The sequence below is a fragment of the Sus scrofa genome, chromosome 1 (assembly GCF_000003025.6).
Source record: "Sus scrofa isolate TJ Tabasco breed Duroc chromosome 1, Sscrofa11.1, whole genome shotgun sequence".
Taxonomy (NCBI): Eukaryota; Metazoa; Chordata; class Mammalia; order Artiodactyla; family Suidae; genus Sus; species Sus scrofa.
The window spans coordinates 213,143,865-213,164,069 of NC_010443.5; the positions used below are offsets into that span (position 1 = coordinate 213,143,865).

The following is a 20,205-nucleotide window of genomic DNA, read 5'->3' on the forward strand; positions in this document are numbered from 1 at the left end:
CTAAAAAATACCGCAAAGCTATTATGAATCTGGAAGCTAAAGGCCTGACCTTAGAATCTAAGGAAGACCTCACTAATAGAATGCAGATGGGAACGAATTAAGAAATTCTGTCCATTTACCTCCAGTCACTTGGAGCTATACTATATCTAGTCATCTATCAAAAGGGAAATTCAGATGCTTTCTGTTAAGATAAGACACTGATTTTGGACACCTTCAGCCCAAAGGAATCATAAGGTTTATGTCCAGTTCATTTTTATTTTAGAACATGTAGGAATTAAGGTTAAAATTACCTCCATATGTTCGCATTTGGAACAATTTCCCTCAGTAACACTATCCTATTGAAATACAACATCTTAGGCATTCCAAGTTCAGTCACTACAAATATTTATAGAGAAGATATTACCAAAAATTCTCAAGACTGACTATTTAGAGCAAGAGAAAACTGAAAGTCTTTGTTTCCATATCTCATGTGTCTACCAGCAGCTTTGTCTATGCTGAAACATCTTTAATTTCTAGGTGGTTTCACATTTACCTAAATGAATAAAAGAAAGACAAATCAAAAGGAAAAAAATGGCAAATCTATTTGACAAAGGGTTACAAACTCCCTAAATGAGAGCTAATTTCCACTGAAATTTTAATTGGCTACTTAGGGTAGGGTAAAACAATTAAAATTTACATTTTAAGTTAGCTTTGATTTTATGGTGTATGTTTTCAACCCAGTTAACTGCATGCGTATTTATAACCCCAAACTCACCAACTGGAAACTATAGAAGATTGAAGAAATACACAGATCTAGGTGAGGTTAAAATAATAACTGAGCTCAAATATAAAAAATATAAGGAAAACAAGATCTATAACTAAAAATATGAGCAAAACTATATGCATGTTTTTACTCCCTTATTCGAAGTCAGAAATTCTTAGCGGTCTCCCTGTGTTCTTTCAAACCAGTCAAAGTTATATTTTCCCAAGTTTAGTCCTTGCCCAAGTTCTAAAAGATTTCAATATCAGAAATCTTGATGCTATACAATCTCTTTGTCTAACAGAAAGGTGAGCCAATTTTTTTTCCTGAGGCAATTTTTCCATAGCCTGGGTTAGACCTATGATAAAGAAGAATCATTAACAATTTGATGCACATTGGATTAGCTTATGCACACTGAGGTATATGGAATGATTGGCCAATGGGGACCTGCTGTATAGCACAGAGAACTCTACCCAGTACTCTGTGATAATCTATGTGGAAAAATAATCTGAGAGAGAATAAATATGTGCATATGTATGACTGAATCACGTTGTCGTACAGCAGAAATTATCATAACCTTGTAAATTAACTATACTTCATTAAAACTTAAAAAAAAAGATGCACAGAAAGGAAATATTCATTCCATAAACATTTAACATGAAAGTGGTGACAGGAAAAGGAAGTCAAAGTAGAATGAAAGACTAGTGCAAAACAAGAAAGAAGAATAATGACATGTGGAGGCAAGAGAGGTAACACGCAGGTGTGTTAAAACATTCCAGTCATTGACCTCTAGGAACACACCTATAGTTTAAAAGCTGGGTTTATTGCTTGGTGCAGCATGGACAACCGTATACCATGGGGAGTTATGGGAGATTTCAGTAGGAGGCTTAGGTGTTTTGGGGGAAAGTATAAGGAACAGGGGGTTCACTCTGTATTAGATGCTGCAAGAAAGTGGGGGATACTTTGGGAGTGTTTGATCATTTTTCAGTTTTCACAATGTTCATAATTTTATCTATTTTCATACATAATTATGAAGTATTCTTGTTTTTTTCTAATTCCATATGATCAAAGAGTGTGTTTGTCTGATGTTGATGTGCTGTGAAGATATTTAGTTCAACAGGAGATTTCAAGATTTAACTATGTGGACCAGGCCAACCCCAAGGCCTGAATGATGGGGCATTGCATGATCAGTTAGTTGGGTAATGGATGAACTACTAGATGGAAGCATACTAAGATCAGAGTAAGAAAAAGTGTAAAGAAATATAGTTAATGTTTTCTTACTTAGCACATATTGCATACCAGATACTATTCTAAATGCTTTATGTTCAAGATTTAACTTAATGATCACACAGTCCAATTATTTTAGTGCACATATGGCTATTAAGGGAAACAGGGCTTTGAAAAGTAAAGATGCTTGTTGAAGATGACACAACTTGTAGAAAATTGGGATTAGAATCCTAGACCTGACTTGGAGCCAATGTGCTTAGCCATTACTTTATAAAAAAAAAAAAAGTGTATAAGAGTACAACCTGGGTGTATTAAGGGATAAGCTTCTCCATTAAACTATAGGGCACATGAGAGCAGAGATACTTCATTTTTCATGTTTGGATTTTCTAGATCAACCAATGAATTGCCTACAGTGGTGCTTAATAAACATTGCATGATCAGTTAGTTGGGTAATGGATGAACTCATGGATGGAATCAAAAGTTTACATTTGATCAAGGTCATGCCTACTTGATATCATTTCTGTGTCCCAGGCAGTAATAGGAAGAAACCTTAAAATGTTAGCAAGAGCAATTATTCAGATTTTTGATTACAAGTGATTTTTAACACAAATGCCATGCAAATATTCTTAAAGATCACAGTCTTATTTTTCACATGAGAATGTGAAAGTCTGAGTTGTTAAATCCTCACCCCAAATATGGACTAGACTCTTGGTCTCCCCAGTTTTCAGTCCAGTGGACTCTCTTCCCAACTACAGAGCATTTTGCCTTATAATTCCCAAAATAATTTATATAAAGAAAGGGATTTCAGATTTGCTCAAAAAGTCTTTCACACATTTTCTTAACATCAGCATTTAAGAAATATTTCTACTTAATTAGTCATGATGGATCTATGACCTGCCCACAACTGTGTTTCCAGCACTGCTCTTTAGGTAGTTATTCTTTCTTGCCCTTGACAGCCCATAGCTATTTCAGTTCCTTAGCACTGTAAAAAATGTACAGCCCATGTATATTTTTTAAAATTATCTTTCTTCCTTTTTTTGTATTTAAATAATGTTTATGACTGAAGAAATATGCTAATATTTGGCTGAAAGCAGTGATGCTGTAGACTCTTTGAAGAAGGTAAATTTTCTATTCAGATGTAACATTTCAAGTTGCATGATGCATTGAAGAAAAAAACACATTATTCTAATGAAAAATCTGAAGACTGCAAAAGTTCATATTAATATCAATCCACTGAGAAACATATTGCAACAGAGGCTAACATAATTCTCATAATCCCCTAGAAATATATCTTCCTATTGATATTGTAGCAATAGGCCTTTCTATAGGCCTGTACTTAGGTTGAATTTGATATTTTATTGCTAATGGAGACTGAGCTCCTCTCACCTAAAGCATGTTCCATTTTCAAAAGTTCCACTTGGCATTCCACACACAGAATATCCTGATTCATTTTGCAAACCTGAACTTTAGATTTCTTTGTGAATTCCTTGAGTAGCATTGTGAAACTGAACTTCTGTGTGAATTATATTTCTCCATCTCAGAATTAGGAAAAAATTTCCATAGCTTTGTGTTGTGCTACCACAGCAGTCTAATGATTTGTTTATCTGAAAAACCTGTGTGTACATACATATGCATATGCATATATACAGGAAAACATATACAAATACATAAATAATATATGTAAATTATGTAGCATAATTGTGATATTTAGGGTTCATAGTGTTAGATTGGTCCTTAAAAGTGTTACCCAACACAGGAGTTCCCATCATGGCACACCGAAAACAAATCCGACTAGGAACTGTGAGGTTGCGGGTTTGATCTCTGGCCTCACTCAGTGGGTTACAGATCCAGCATTGCCATGAACTCTGGTCTAAGTTGTAGACATGACTCAGATCTGGTGTGGCCACGGTGTAGGCCAGCAGCTATAGCTCCGATTGGATCCCTATCCTGGGAACTACCATATGCTCCAGGTGTAGCCCTAAAATGCCAAAAAAAAAAAAAAAAAAAAAAAAAGCTACCAACTCTTTCTTTTGGTGGAATGAGAAAACTAAAGCTAAAAATATTTCATTGATTTACTGAAGATACCTATTTAATAAGCAACAGAACACATGCTAGAGACCAAATGTTTAGATGCTTAGTGAAGCATTTTGTTCTCTCTTCCCCTTCAATAATATGCAATATGTGTATGATATTTAGAAATACTACACACATGCTTTTAGAACCACTGTCTCACTAATTCTCTGGATACTAAAATCCCACTTCAGTAAGTAAAATCAAACCCATATAAATCAGTTGACAAGGTGCCTGCTTCTTGTTTGTGTTTATACATTTCTCCTATCTCTACTAGATAGAGCAACATTGGAATATTTACGTAGGTTTACAAAACCAGAACAGATTATATTTTACACTGTTCTCCTTTTAAACTAGACTTTAAGTAACATAATTACCACTTTCATGTTGGACTTTTCCCTCTGGACATGATTTTTAAAGATTGTATCTGACCTTGAATAAAGCAGTATTCATGATCTCAATCCATTACTGCAACAGTCCTATTTATCAGTTTGTGGCTTTTAATTTAGCATAATTTAACACCAAAAAAAAAAAAAAACCATGAAAGCATGAGCTGGTCACTCATTATTATTTATTTACATCTAATGAAATATTTGTGTATGGAATTTCATAGTCAGGTCATATGCCTTTAAATAGAGAGGCAAAACAGAGGACTAGAACATTCTGTTGACAGGTAAATGTGAATCAGTCTGGTTTCTTTCAAACGAAAATAATCAAGCTCTTTTCAAATAATGTAAAATGCAAAATGATTGCCTGTTGGAGAGGAGGGGGCCTTATCAGCTTCTCTTCTCAGAGAAATGATTGCCATATTCTAGCTGGAGGAACATATGCTTGGGCTTATCTTGTGATTTCTCTGCAGTCTCAGATATTTATTAACAGTTGATTTTCTGTAGTTGCTCTTCTTCCTCCTACAGTGTAAATTAGTTTCCCTAAAATATACATCTAGCCTTCATTTTCTTATCAAGTCTTGCAAAAAGGATGATTATTTCATTATTGGTTTTGAAGAGTCTTTCATATTAAGCGGTGCAGCTCTGGTTTCTGGCAGGCATTTAACAGGCTCTATTTGTTTTATTCTTTGTCTCATCATCTTAATCAAAGCCCCCTGAGACTGTCTTTTGTAGTAACAAACAAGAATAAAGAGAAATTATGAATTGTTGCTTTCATGCAAAATGCAGTATTCATCAGGAGTTCCTGGTGGGATTGAAACAGGGTAGGCTTCAAACATGTGAAAACAATTGTACTCACCTATGAAAACCTTATAATAACTAGCATTCCTGTCTTCTGAGTCTCTGATTAGTTTAATTCCTAAGCAGGTTCCCTCTTTTGGAGCTAAAGCCTTATTGTATTGTGCTGAGGTTGCCAGTGGACATTTTTTCGGCACATGAGTTTATTTTTTCATATGAAACCTGCTGTTTTTCTTTCTCCCAAACACTTTGCAAATTTTTTACATCTTTTTTTCATCTTTGCTGTATGGAATTTAACATTAACACTCTGATTTACTGAATAGACACTGTCCTGGATTCCCGATATTGAACAGCTAGGGGAAAATGTGTAGGTGTCATGCCCTCATTTTTAGATTCAGATGATTCAAAATAGCCTGAGAGCCCTCATCTCATATGGTCCCTGCACTCTTTTGATCATATTTTGATAAAATTTTCAGAGGCAGTATAAGAATTTAGTTAGCTATTTAGGTAGAAGTCAGCTTATATCGGGGCAACATGAAAATCATCTAATATGACCCATGTGTCTCCTTAATGTACAAATCAAGTTTTCTGTTATCTGAGAAAATAAAGAGAGCCAAACACCTAACTTCATAGGATCCTAAATACTGATCATTATTATTTGTTTAATTATCTTATATTCAGAAATCTTTATTCATACCAATAAAAACAACTGAAGTATTAATTTAATTTTTATGTGGCTTTAGGTTTATACACCCACTGATGAGATATAATCTTATTATAATGCTGCAATAAATAAGTAACAGTGTCTTCGACTTCATATACAGCCATCATCAGGCATCTCTTACATGAAGTAAATATTTGCCCCCTTTGTACTATACTTACAGGAGGGATTACTCACAAAATGAGTTAGTTATCTATGGCTATGTAACAAATTATCTCAAAACATAGCAGCTTTAAACAATAAATGTTTCTTATCTCATTTTCAGTGGGTCATGAATTAAGATGGTGTAGCCGAGTGTCTGTTATTTAAGATCTCTGGGATTTCCCGTCGTGGCGCAGCAGTTAACGAATCCGACTAAGAACCATGAGGTTGTGGTTTCTATTCCTGGCTTTGCTCAGAGGGTTAAGGATCCGGCATTGCCGTGCGCTGTGGTGTAGGTCGCAGACGTGGCTCGGATCCCGCGTTGCTGTGGCTCTGGCGTAGGCCTGCGTGTCTACATCTCTGATTCGACCCCTAGCCTGGGAACCTCCATATGCCGCGGGAGCAACCCAAGAAATGGCAAAAAGACAAGAAAAAAAAAAAAAATCTCTCACAAGACTGCAGTAAGGTATCACGACTGGTCACTTCAAGGCCCAAATGGAATCCATTGCCAAGTATACTAACATGACTTTTGGCAAAGCTCAGAATACCCACATTGAAGCTCATTCATTGACAGTTTATAAACCTTATGCATTCCCTTATGTAAACCAGAGATGTTAATCCTTTGACATGTAGGTCTTTCAATAGGTCTACTCAACACATGGCAACTTGATTCTCAGGCTTCAAGGAAGAGAGAGAGAGATTGATCAAGAAAGAAGCCATAGTCTTTTAAAAATCTAATTTCATTAGCAACATCCCATTACTTTTGCATCCGTATTTTTGGTAGAAGCAAATCCTAAGTATAATCCATACTCAAGAATAGGGGATTACACAAACTCAGAAATACCAGAAGATGGAGATCTTCAAGATCCATTTGAGAAGGTGTGTACCACAGTCCAAGCTTTGGCCCCCAATAGTTCATGTCCTTCCCATGGACAAAGGCTTACTTTCGCCCAGATTTCCCCCAAGTCGCATTTCATTACAGTTAGGTCAGAACTTCCGTAGCAGCTCTAATATCCTGTTTCAGGATAATACAGTTTTACTTCTCAGTCATCCTATATGTCTATTATGGGTTTACTAAATGTTGTTGTCTTCACTCAGAGAGTCTCCAAGATCCCTGGGCTTGGAGGGAGGAAAGAGCACATCGATAGCTATTTAAGGCTTCTATAGGAGTTCCTGTCATGGCTTAGAGGGTTAAGTACCTGACTAATAACTATAAGGATGTGGGTTCCATTCCTTGCCTCACTCAGTGGGTTAAAGGATCAGGCATTGCCATGAGCTGTCTTGGAGGTCATAGATGCAACTCAGATCTGGCATTGCTGTGGCTGTGGCATAGGCCGGCAGCTGCAGCTCCAATTTGACCTCTAGCCTGGGAACTTCTATATACCACAGGTATGGCCCTAAAAAGAAGAAGAAGAAGGGAAAAAAAAAAGGCTTCTACACAGAAGTGACATGTGTTACTTCTGCTCAAATAACAGAGCCACACTAATTTCAGGGGCACAAGGAGCTACAGTCCTACCAAGTACCTGAAAAGAAGAGAAAGAGAAGTATCAGTAAAGAGCCCAAAAGACTAATATAATGGGTAAATTTACATATGTCACTTTCACCTAAATACATACCACAATGATTATGGGACACATTTTGATACATTTAACTCATTCTACAAATATTTAACAAGCGCTGTTGTATACTAAGTTTTTGTAAAATGCTAAGGACAAAGAGCAGAGAGAAAATCCACCCTCCTTTCTGGTTTCTCAGTATGGTGGGCAAAAATATAGGTATATAGATAATTTCAGAATAGAAGTTGCTGTAAAATGTCATTTAAGACATTGGCAACATTTAATGCTAACTTGAAGGGAGAGGAGGTTAGAGAGCACAACTTAAAGTAGATGAACTCTGATGAGTTCTGATTGATGTGTAGATATAGGCCAGGTAAGGCAAGTCAAGAAAGAAAATTTTCTGTGTTCATTTAATAAAATGCGAATATGATGATTATCTTCCAGGTCAAAAAGCCTGGATCCTTCTGCATTAGCATTAGCTAGTGCCTTTGCGCTTAATTAGACATTGTCCAAGACCTCTTCCACCTATAAAATTCTGTGATTCTTCCTGGCTCTAGAGGATATTTTTTAAGGCAAGTTTTATAGGATAATTATAAAATAATTGCCTTATAAAGCAATCACTTACTAAAACAGTTCAGTAAACACCTATGGGATATTCCCATATCAGAAAATAGTGGAATTCCCATCCCTTCTGAGACAGAATATGTTCAAAATTTATCACAAAAAGAATAAGACCTTGTTCAGAATAGAATGATAGAAAGTAGTTCTTCATAGCAAACTTTTGTGACATTTTTCATCCTTACATTACCACCCTGGACATTTCTAATGATTCTCATATATAAAGAGACTCTTCCTATTTTATGTTTTCATTTTGTTCATTTATTATGTGAAAGGACTCCGGGAGCCCTCCCCACCACACACACACAAAATTTATTTTGCAGTGAAATTCCATTGCCAGATTGATTGACACCCTCATAATAATTCTACAGAATATCATACTCTTCACCTGACTCCCAACCCTTCATGGGTTCTCCTATTTCAAGGGAAATTCTTGGCAGTGACATTCGCATCTTCTCCACTCACAGCCCAGTCATCATTCTCCTACCTGGCAACTGTCCAGGAGTCTTTCTTTTTCCACCTCAGGCCTTAATTTCCTTTCCTCTTTTCCTGATGTAACCTAGACTTTCAAAGCAAGTACTGCCAAGTACTGGAAAATCTGTGATACAAGAGGAACACATATATTTCGGGGAGTAAAATTGCTACAGCCACTTTGGAAAACAGTTTGGCATTATCCACTGAAGTTGAACATATGCGTACCAGATGATCCAGCAATTCCACTCCTAATTATATACAACATGTGTACCAAGAAATATCTACACGGATGTTTATTGCAGCATTAATTGTAATTGCTCTAAACTGGAAATGACCCAATGTTCATAAACAATAGAATGGACACATAAAGCATGGTATATTCTGATGATTTTTGACAAACTGCAACATGAATGAAACCAGTAAGCATAATGGTGAGGAAGGAAGCCAGTAACAAAGCGATATGTAATATGTGATTATATTTATATGATGTTCAAGACAGCTCTAAACTGTATGGTTAGAAATCAAGATAATGTTTGTTTACCTTTGACGGAGAGGGAGGAATGGGAGTGGGAGGGAGCATGGGGTTTCTGTAGCACTAGAAAAGTCCTACATTTTGACCTGGGTGGTGGTTACCCTGGTGTTTGCTTTTGTGTGATTCATTCCTTATGTACTCTTCTACAAGTGCCCTGAACTTTGAGTTTAAAAAGAAAATTTTAAAAGTAATTGGGCTTCCAAAAAGACCTGCTTATTTTTTTAAAGAGACCACATTGAAACAGAAAAAAACAAAACAAAACAAAACAAAAAAAAAAACCACCACAAAAAAACCTCTCATTCTTTAGTAATGAGAAGCACAATTGTTATCCTGGTTGGTATATCCTGCCATATGTGTTATGAAAACCTTATACTCCAGTAACCTTCATTATTGTAGAATATTTTTCCTAAGTTTCTATGTTTATTGCAATGTGGTTTAAGGTAGGATTTGCTGTTCAATTAGCAAAGCTCCAAATCACCCAATCTACTAAATATATAAAATAGGAAAAGAAAACAGAGAGAGGAAGGGAAGGAGGAAGGAAGGGGCAAAAGTATGTTACATAGTGAGTCTAACAGGTTTGACAAAACAAAACTTTGAAATATACTCTCTTCCCCATCCATCATCATTTTCTACTGTACGATCTGCATGTGAAAAACAAATCTGATAATTTTCAAGACAGTTGCATTTAGGTATTTCAAATGTATTCAGATATATTTTCAAACATCTTTTCCTGAATGTTTGCTTACCTAGTGCTGCTTATCTAATATAAACTTGAAGTCATGAAAATGTGACTAAAGAAAAGCATGTGTGAACAATTCCAAAAAATGTGAATGAAAGCTCCTAAAGAAATCTCTAATATGTAATTTTAAACTTCTCTAAAAGGTCACAGCTGCTTGTGCTAATGTAGAAACTGTTTTAAAATGACATGCTATTCTCATAATCAGAATTTTTTGGTGTTTTAGAATAGGGTTAACAGCAGAAAAATCTTCATATGAGGTAAACTTTTTTCTAATTTAGAGCCAAAAAACATCACACTAGAGCAAATAAATTGAATTCTAGATTTTATGTGAAAATGCCTTTTTAAAGTTTGAAGTATTTTAATTAAAATATGCCTATTACCTATAATAGAATCATGAGCCATTAATGAAACTTGGAATTTTTATATCATAACAGAAGGGATTCCACATGGCAAAGATAAAAATTAACAGCAAGTAAGTCCAAAGTATTTTTTATGGGTCAGAATATAAAATAACATGATTTGACTCTAGCTGTGTTTAAAAAATAAAATTAAGATATGCTTCTGATGTGAAACACACTAAAGGAAAGGCTATTTATGAGATGTTTGTTATTTCTGTGGTGAAAAAAATAACTGGGTTTATGACCAAAGTAAATGGAAATCTTCAAAACTTCTTAAAACAATTTCCAATGCACATCTGTAAATCCTAAAAGGATATCAGCCGAGATTATACCTCATTATGGAAAGCTCTACTGCTGAAAGTTATTGACTAGCTCTTACAGCTTCTTCAGCCACAGCAATTAGTCAGACTTTGGCACAGAACATGAAGATGAAAGAACCCATACCATTACAGCAGTTCCTTTTTTGTGTGTTTCGTTCTGTCCCCACATCAGACATGTTCTATGAGCTAGACTGTGCTGCTCACTTGGCAAAATCTGCTGCTAAAAGTCTGTTTTCTCCCACGTTGAGGATGATTCATTTAATCCTCAATCTTCAGAAAACCAATTTGAGACAATAATTTGCCCTTTGACCACATGTAGGAAATTCAGCTGACCCAAACATGACTTCATGTTTTTTCATTTTTGTCTGGTGTCAAATCCTTTCTGTTGTCTCCTCTACTAGATCAACAGGCAATTACGTTGATATTTACACTCAGAAAGGAAAGGTAGATTTGGAATGGTCTGAGACGCAGAAGAGTTGCCTTTATATCTGCGAAAACTTTGAGAAATGGCTTCAGGGAGTTCCCGTCGTGGCACAGTGGTTAACGAATCTGACTAGGAACCATGAGGTTGCGGGTTCAGTCCCTGCCCTTGCTCAGTGGGTTAAGGATCCAGCGTTGCCATGAGCTGTGGTGTAGGTTGCAGACGCGGCTCAGATCCCGCCTTGCTGTGGCTCTGGCGTAGGCCAGCGGCTACAGCTCTGATTAGACCCCTAGCCTGGGGACCTCCATATGCCGCTGGAGCGGCCCAAGAAATAGCAAAAAAAGACCAAAAAAAAAAAAAAAAAAGAAAAGAAATGGCTTCAACTGGCAAATCCAGTTGTGCATTTGCCTGACACTAAAGAGATGAGTGCTTTACCAAAGAAAATCATCTATTAATATTGATGTGAGTGAAATACACATTTATTAAAGCCACCATAAAGTCTACCCTACAGGTACCATTCGGCAATAATCTAAATGAGCTATGGAATAGAGCTTGAGGATTTTTGCTTCAGGTTAAAAAGCCATGCAGTTGTGTATCTGGCAGAAAAAAAGCTTCCTCTTAATTTTTCATAAAGGAAGCAAGGAGAAGTTCCTGTCATGACACAGTGGAAACAAATCTGACTAGGAACCATGAGGTTGTGGGTTTGCTCCCTAGCCTTGCTCAGTGGGTTAAGGATTCACCGTTGCTGTGAGCTGTGGTGTAGGTCACAGATGTGGCTCAGATCTGATGTTTATGTGGCTGTGGTGTAGGCCGGCAGCTGTAGCTCGATTGTACCCCTAGCCTGGGAACCTCCAATGCATGGGTATGACCCTAAAAAGCCAAAAAAAAAAAAAAAAAAAAAGGAAACAAGGAGGTCTGTCCATTCTCTTTTTTTCCCTCATCTAATTAGGGCTGAAAGTAAAGGAAGTGTGTCTCTGAAAGTAGGTTCTGCCAAACAGGACTAAATTTAACCAGTAAGTGGATGATAGTAAGAAGACAGATGGGTGAGATTTATGAAGAGCCCTTTTGGAAGTGGCCTCAAACAGGTGGTGTCCCAAAGGGAGTCAGTGCATACAGGGTTTTTCGGCTATAGAAGTAAGAAGAGAAAGAGATGCATTGGCAATAAATACATGGTTGCTTCATGACTGAGGCTTGATATTGCTTGTCAGATGTCTCTATTTTTGTCTGAACTTCAAAAGCTATTTCATTGTACTATGAGAAGAGCAGAAGGTCTTGGATTCTGTGATTGGTTATTGTTTTGAAAGGAAAGAAAATTACCTTTCATTTTCTCTCCATTGGCGTTAAATCCCCAGTGGTGGTTCGAAGGACATTCCAAATCACAGTGAGGAGCTCTTGAGTTTGTTACTTCAGACTAACGTTTTGCAAATGCTCTCACTATCTTACCCCAAACTGCAAATAAAAGCCTACAAAAACAGTTTTGCAAAAATGTTTTGATGTTGCCACTTGCTTTGAACTCCAGAGAAAAATCAGATTCTTTTTTTTTAAGGTATGTACCAAAAGGAATTTTGGAAGAGTTTGCCAAATGAAGCCTTGTATTTCCAAATCCCCACAAAGAAAACTGCATTTAGAATAATTTTTCTTTTATTATCTTCATGGTACATTTTGTTCATGTAAAATCTGAGGTATTAGTTGATAGAGAGTTGGTCATCATGTGCCATGTATGTGTTCCAGCTAAATCCCTGAACAAAACAAAACCAGTTACCATGGGAGTGCTATAGTTAAAAAATCTAATAGGGAAGATCAAACAAATCAAACAATCAATCACAGTCTGGGTAGGCTAAGTACTTAATAAACACCCACCATCTTAATGCCATCAAGAACTAAAATTTATCAGTTTATTTATTGGTGGACATTTGGATTGCTTCTATATCTTGACAGCTATAAATATTGCTGCTTTGAATGTTGGGTGCCTGTATCTTTTCTAATTACTGTTTCATTTCTTTTGGATGTATACCCAGGGGTGTTACTGTTGAATCATATGGTAGTTCTATTTTTCAGTTTTTGGAGAAGTTTCCATAGTGTTTTCCATAGTCACGGCACCAGTTTACTTTCCCATCAAGAGGGTATAAAAGTGCCCTTTTCTCCACATCCTCACCAACATTTATTGCTTATGTTCTTTTTGATGATAGCCATTCTTATGGGTATGCAGTGATAACTCATTGTGGTTTTGATTTGCATTTCCCCAATGATTAATAATGTTGAACATCTGTGTCTGTCTTTTTTTTTTTTTTTGGTCTTTTTAGGCCTGCGCTTTCAGCATATGGAGGTTCCAAGGCTAGGGGTCAAATCAGATCTGTAGCTGCCAGAGCAACTCAGGATCCGAGCCGTGTCTGCAACCTACACCACAGCTTATGGCAATGCCATATCCATAACCCACTGAGCGAGGCCAGGGGTCTAACCCATGTCCTCATGAATAATAGTCAGGTTCATAACCACAGAGCCATGACAGGAACTCCAATGTTGAGCATCTTTTCATGTGCTTGTTGGCCATCTACATGTCCTTTTTGGAAAATTCCACTTTTCTGGAATTTATTTATTTTTTTTTTTATTTATTTGATGAGTTGTGTGAGCTGTTTATATACTTTGGATATTAACTCCTTATTGGTCATATCATTTTAAATATTTTCTCCTGTTAAAACTCTTCATCTTATTGATGTTTTCCTTTGCTTTGTGAAAGATCCTAATTTTAATTAGGTTCTATTTGTTTATTTTTGCTTTTATTTCCTTTGCTTTAGGAGACAGATCTTTAAAAAACATTACTGCAATTTATATCAAAGTATGTCCTGCCTATGTTTTCCTCTAGGAAACATATCCAGTCTTCCATTTGTATTTAATTCATTTTGAGTTTATTTTTGAAGATGGTGTGAAAAAATATTCTAATTTCACTCTTTTACATGTAGCTGTCCAGTTTTACCAGCACTACTAATTGAAAAGACTGTCTTTTCTCCATTCTTACCTCCCTTGTCATAGATTAATTGACCATAGTGTATGGGTTTATTTTTGGGCTCTTTATTCTGTTCCATGGATCCATATGTCTGTTTTTATGCCAGTACCATATTGTTTTGATGACTATAGTTTTGTAGTATAGTCTGAAGTCAGAACATGAGTCCTTCAGCTCTGTTCTTTTCCATTATCATTTTGGCCATTTAAGATCTTTTGTTTTTCCATACCAATTTTAAAAATTAATTGTTAAAATGTGATATATATGTATATAAACAAATTATAATTATTAACAAATAATGTTAAAATTATACACATACATAATGGAATACTACTCAGCCATAAGAAGAAAGAAATTGTTTTCATTAGCAACAACATGGAAGGACTTGAAGGGCATTATGCTAACTGAAGTCAGAAAGAGAAAGACAAATCCTGCATGACATCACTTTATATGTGATATCTAAAAAAATAATCTAGCACATATAATGACAACAAAAAGAAACAAACTCATGGATATTGAGAACAAATTAGTGGTTACCAGTGGGAAGAGGGAAGAGGGAAAGTTCATTATAGGGATAGAGGATTAAGAGGTACAGATTATTATGTATAAAATAAGCTACAATGATATATTGTACTACATAGGGAATATAGCATAATATAGCCTATTAATGGAATATAACCTTTAAAAATTATGAATCATTACCTTGTATACCTGTAACATACAACATTATACATCAAGTATACTTCAGTTAATAAAAACCTAAAATTTAATTCTCATCTGCATGAAACCCCAGAACTAACAGATGTTTCCAGTCAGATCCAAATGATGGCTAATCATCTTTTCTGCACTGTAGTATGAACATACTTTATTAGTGGGGATGAAAAGATGTGACAGAAAGACGTGACTGAAGGACCAAGCTCTTTGCTTCTTATGGATCATTCCTCCTCTAGGTCCTCAGGGATTCTACCAGCAGGTAGTAACAAAGCAAGAGGGCTTAAGTATGAGATGTTTTTAAGGTCAGGACTGATCCTGGCATGATTTATATCTAGCTGTATCCCACTGTGAAGAATTCACTCACATTTCATGTCTATCTGAAAGTTGTATCCTGGCTCTATAACAGGAAGAAAAGGGAAACAGTTTTATGAACAAAAAACCAATTTCTGTGACACAAGGTAATGTGATAAGGCAGTACACAGGCATCTAAGAGATACATCGAAGTGAAACCTGGAGAAGGCAGGATGTCAAGAAAGGCTTTCAGCGTGTGATAATGACTTCTTTGGGAGTTGAAGGAGAAATAAGTGTTGAACATATGAAGAAGAGTTGAGAAGAAAGTGATCTAGACAGAAGGAAACAATTCTAAAAACAAATGAGAATCATGAAGATATTCTATTCTTTAATTTGATTGAGGAATTACGACAAAGTACTTTTTTTACATGTTTCAGGGGTATATATTTTTTAAAAATTGATGAGATTCTTTTCTATAAGTGTAATGTTCATAAGATTTAGAATTCTTCCATGTGATTTAGTCCCAGGATCCGTAGGCAAGACAAGGATTTGCTTTGTCTTGACCTCTGTGGTTCAAGTGACCCCCTTAAGAACACTGAGGGGCATCCAGCATCATAGACCAGAGGATAGGAAGTTTGAAATGTATTATGTAATTTCGGGAAGCAACAAACTATGGTAGTCAGTCGACTTGATGAAATCAATGTTGTAGAAGCTGCTTTAGCCATTTTATGTTAGACATAATCTCAATTTAAAATGTTAAGGAATGTTTAATGTTCACTGCTTTACAGTATGTGGACAAAAGAATTCCCACATTGAGTTTAGTACTTCAATCATTCAATTAAAGATTGTATGACATAAAATTGATACCAGCTTCACTCATTAATCCTCTTACTTTTTCGTCTTTCTGTGTAAATCTCCCCTTTAAAAAAATAGCAAAAATGTGTTGTCTTAAAGACAACTTATGGTTTGATATAGTTTTTACAATTATTTTTATTTTTATTTTTCTAATTAGGTTTTGAATTTCGTGAGGCCAGGGACTTTGTCTAAAAACACATTCAGTGATTATATAAGGTAAGTCTACAACATATCTTAACCTCTTCTTTTCCATGTGTCCCAGCACCTGATACATTGCCTAATATATAGTTGTCACTCAATGATTAGTGGATAGGATGGATGGATGGATGGATGGATGGAATATTCAAACATTATATTGGCTTGATATTCTTATAAAATATACTAAGATTTAGTCATTCTTTACTATGGATGGTCTGTTTTTCTTTTATAAATTAAATTACAACATACTCAAAAAAAAAATGGAACACCTAGGGAAAAAAAAACAGTCAATGAGAGATCTACTTTCCAGGCCTGAATCACGGATAATCTTAGTCATGATGATGTGAAAAAATATAACAAAAGGGTTAATAGTTTGATCAGGAGTAGCAGATCCCTATAGATTTAAATGTTGATTGAATTTAGCTATTGCTGCTATGAAATTATTAGCCCTCAGCAGTGGTCTCACCTACATACTTCATTTTGGTTCTTCTGGAAGCTACAAAGCTATTTATTGTTAATGAAAGAATAAAGTGAGAAAATAGATTAGCAAATAGATTAGCAAATTTTTAAACGTCTAATCTCTGTTAAACAATTATGGGTTATCGGTTTTCACTACTTTGCAAGAAAACTTTACTATTTTCACAGTTCGTTATCTTAGGTATCTTCTCTCTGAGCATTCATTTGTCATAATAATACTTTCTGATAAAATCTTTTACCAAATACCTTTTTTCCTTGCTGCAAGCTTCATAATGTGCTTAAATGATAATTCTCTGAAATAAATAATTCCTTTGCTCTCTAGATATTTGATCTATTGGCTCACCATTTCAAACTATTATCTAGTATAGATTTGTGATGCATTATAAAATGAACTAGTTTTTTTGTTTGTTTGTTTTCTAGGGCCGCACCCACGGCACATGTAGGTACCCAGGCTAGGGGTCTAATTGGAGCTGTAGCCGCAGGCCTACAGCACAGCCACAGAAATGCCATATCCGAGCCACATTTGCAACCTACACCACAGATCACAAAGACGCCAGATCCCCAACCCACTGAGCGAGGCTAGGGATTGAACCCGCAACCTCATGATTCCTAGACGGATTCGTTAACCACTGAGCCAAGACGGGAACTCCTAAAATGAACTAGTTTTTAATTGATGTTATTACATGAAAATATCATAAACAAAGTTTACAGAGTTTAGAAGTTCTTTACCATGCTCAAATACTCTTATCTCTGGGTTGCATTCCCAGTTTAAAGGAAAGGGAGTCACTTATCATATTCCCTGTTAATCTCATTTTTGAGCTGAGGCTTCTTATGACTCTAAGGAAAAAAATATTTGTATAGAGAAAAATTACACAAAGATTCTTTAGAAACCAAGATGCCATTGAAATCAAACAAGATGAGGATTAAACAAACAAATAAGAGATGGAGATTGTAGAAAATTTAATTTCAGGCCCTCAGCCTGTTTTCTCCCTTGGTTTCTTGTTGTTTCTATTATATATATATATATATATTAAGATTCAGCTCGCTGTGTGTTGAATCACAAAGCTTTCTTGGATACACCACATCAAAAGATGTCTTATTCTTCTTCTGAATCCCTATGTGCCCTTGTTCATGACTCTCTTGTGATATTAATCATTCTGTTTTACGGTACAACAATTTGTAGAGAATCAGTTCCCATTTTCTGAGCACGTTATGTTCCAGAGTTAATTTAAAAACCAGTTGTTTGGGAATCCAAATTACTTATTCCCATAGAACTAATCATGGAAATGATGTTCCTATTTTCTTTTAAGTTCTATTGCTGTCTGATCTAGTGCCAATAGAAATATTTCAAATATACCTCCACTTAAGATATTGCTTCTTCAGAACAAATCATTTCTATAAGACAGGGCAAATTACATAGATTCTAAACCTAAACTTGCTTGGATTCTTTGCTACTTACTAGCTAATAAATCTTAGGCAAATGATTCAAATATGTGTGTTTGAAATTTCTTATCTGTAAAGTGGAGAAATAATAGTACTAACTTTTTAGGCTGTTATAAAAATTAAATGATTTAATATATGAAAAGTCCTTTAGAATAGTAACTGACTGACAATAAGGGGTATGTAAATTAGTCTATAGATGTCTCTGTTTTTATTTTTATAGCATCTTGGAGTATCAGGAATTTATAGCCATGTTTGATAGTAGAAATATATAATACATTTTAGAAATTCATCTTTTAGTGATAGAATAGATACTTCAATCATAGAATACAGTCTCTCATGATCAGAAAGATCATAACTAACTACCTCTTCTATAAAATACAGGTCATATGCTCTTATAGTATACCTGTATTTCTAAGAGGAGTAAAAATTGAAACTGTAGCCATCTTCATCTCATCACAAACATGAAATGGAAGTAAAATAATAGTGATTATTAATGATGTATTGAGCCCTTAGAATGTACCAAGCAAAAAGTGGAGGGCTTTACATGTTATCCACAGATCCTCCCATTTCAGATGAAGAAACTGGTGGTCAAGGAGGCAGAGGTTTTTCACAGCTCATGAGAGTTAGAGCAAGAATGCAAACCCCTTTCTGACTTTTTAGTCTCATGTTTTCTTACTCCAGCAAGCACAGTACTGAGAGCCAAGGCCAAAAGTTGGTTATTTTTGTTGTTTTCGCAGCAATAGTTACATATTCCAAAGTCTTTTTAGGGGCTCTTCTGACGCTTGACATGTTTACCTAGTTCTTTATAATGCTACCTTCTCCATATTGTCTACAAAAGCATAAAACCTTTTGTCAAACCATTGGGTCAAGCCCAGTATACATTATTTAGGACATTATATTTGATCCATATTTCCCAAATTGTCTTCTCCATTTATCTAAGATCGCCAACTCACTTGCAATGTTGCTTTAGAGCATTGTGTTACAAATTTATCTTTCCCTCTCTAAGCCATGAATGTTAAATAATCAGTTTTGAATGCGGGCATCTGAATCTTACACATTCCAAAATATTAAACTGGTTAATCTTGCTAAAGAAAAAAACAGCTTTTTAAAATGTATCCTTTATTTCTTAAGTATATTTATCTTTATTTTTACTGTGCATATTATGTACAAAGCAGATTTGCAAACCTATCGCATTTGCTTTTCACATTAAACTTCTAAGGTCCATACTGTAATTACTTCCATGTTAGAATGAGGGAAATAAGAACCAGCGAAACAAAATATCTAAAGTCATATAAATAGTAGTAGTAGTATCAGAATTTGTACCCAGTGGAACTCCAGAGACAACAACTGCCCCTATGTTTTGAGATGGTCCTTGATTGGTCTACGTTGAGAGAATCAAAACCATCTAACTAAACAGCAAAGCATAAAATTTCTCCTCTTCTGCGAGTTACTTCTTAAGTGTCTAGATGGTAAACTTTTTGAAAGGAGAATCTTTGTCTTTTTATTCATCTTTATACTCCACAACATTTAAAGAGTGCCCTAACATCAAGGACACTTAATAAGTGATTGATTAAGAACATTATAAGATATCTAAGAAACGTCCAATGATAAACACACTATTCTGTAATTAAAGGTTCAAAACACTTTGCCTTAGGGCCATTGATAAAGTTTAGGCAATTTGGTTAAATGAGCTTTTTTCCTCATGTAATTGTCAATGTCACTTTTTATAATTGGATCAAGCTTATGCTAGCCAGAAACTGTTAAAATGTCTGAATTTGGAAATTCACAAATATGTGGGGTGAACACAGTATTGTTGTGGGTTCTATAGCCAAGTATTTTGCTTATTTTGGCAAGCACAATTTAGTTTCTCATGAATGGTAACATTTGAATATTTGCTGTGCAGTGCCATGTTTGAATATAAGGGCCAATGCTAATGCCTATAAGTATTTGAATATAACTAAGAGTAACCTTTTGGAGTTTTAGTCAATTCTTGGAATTCCATCAATTAAGAAAGTCAGAGATACTGTGGTTTCTTTAGGTGATTTTAAGAGTTGTTTATAAAGTTCTGACTAGCACTATTTTGGAG

At 35.4% G+C, this 20,205-nt stretch overlaps 1 protein-coding gene across 6 annotated transcripts in view; it reads left to right on the plus strand.

Moving 5' to 3' along the window:
- Window positions 1–20,205, plus strand: part of PTPRD (protein tyrosine phosphatase, receptor type D) — a 2,180,605-nt gene that overhangs the window by 1,311,456 nt on the left and 848,944 nt on the right. For all 6 annotated transcript variants that reach the window (XM_021074366.1, XM_021074373.1, XM_021074310.1 and 3 more), the window contains one exon: window positions 16,159–16,217. The gene's annotated coding sequence lies outside the window, so the exon portion shown is untranslated. The remainder of the gene's footprint in view (window positions 1–16,158; window positions 16,218–20,205) is intronic.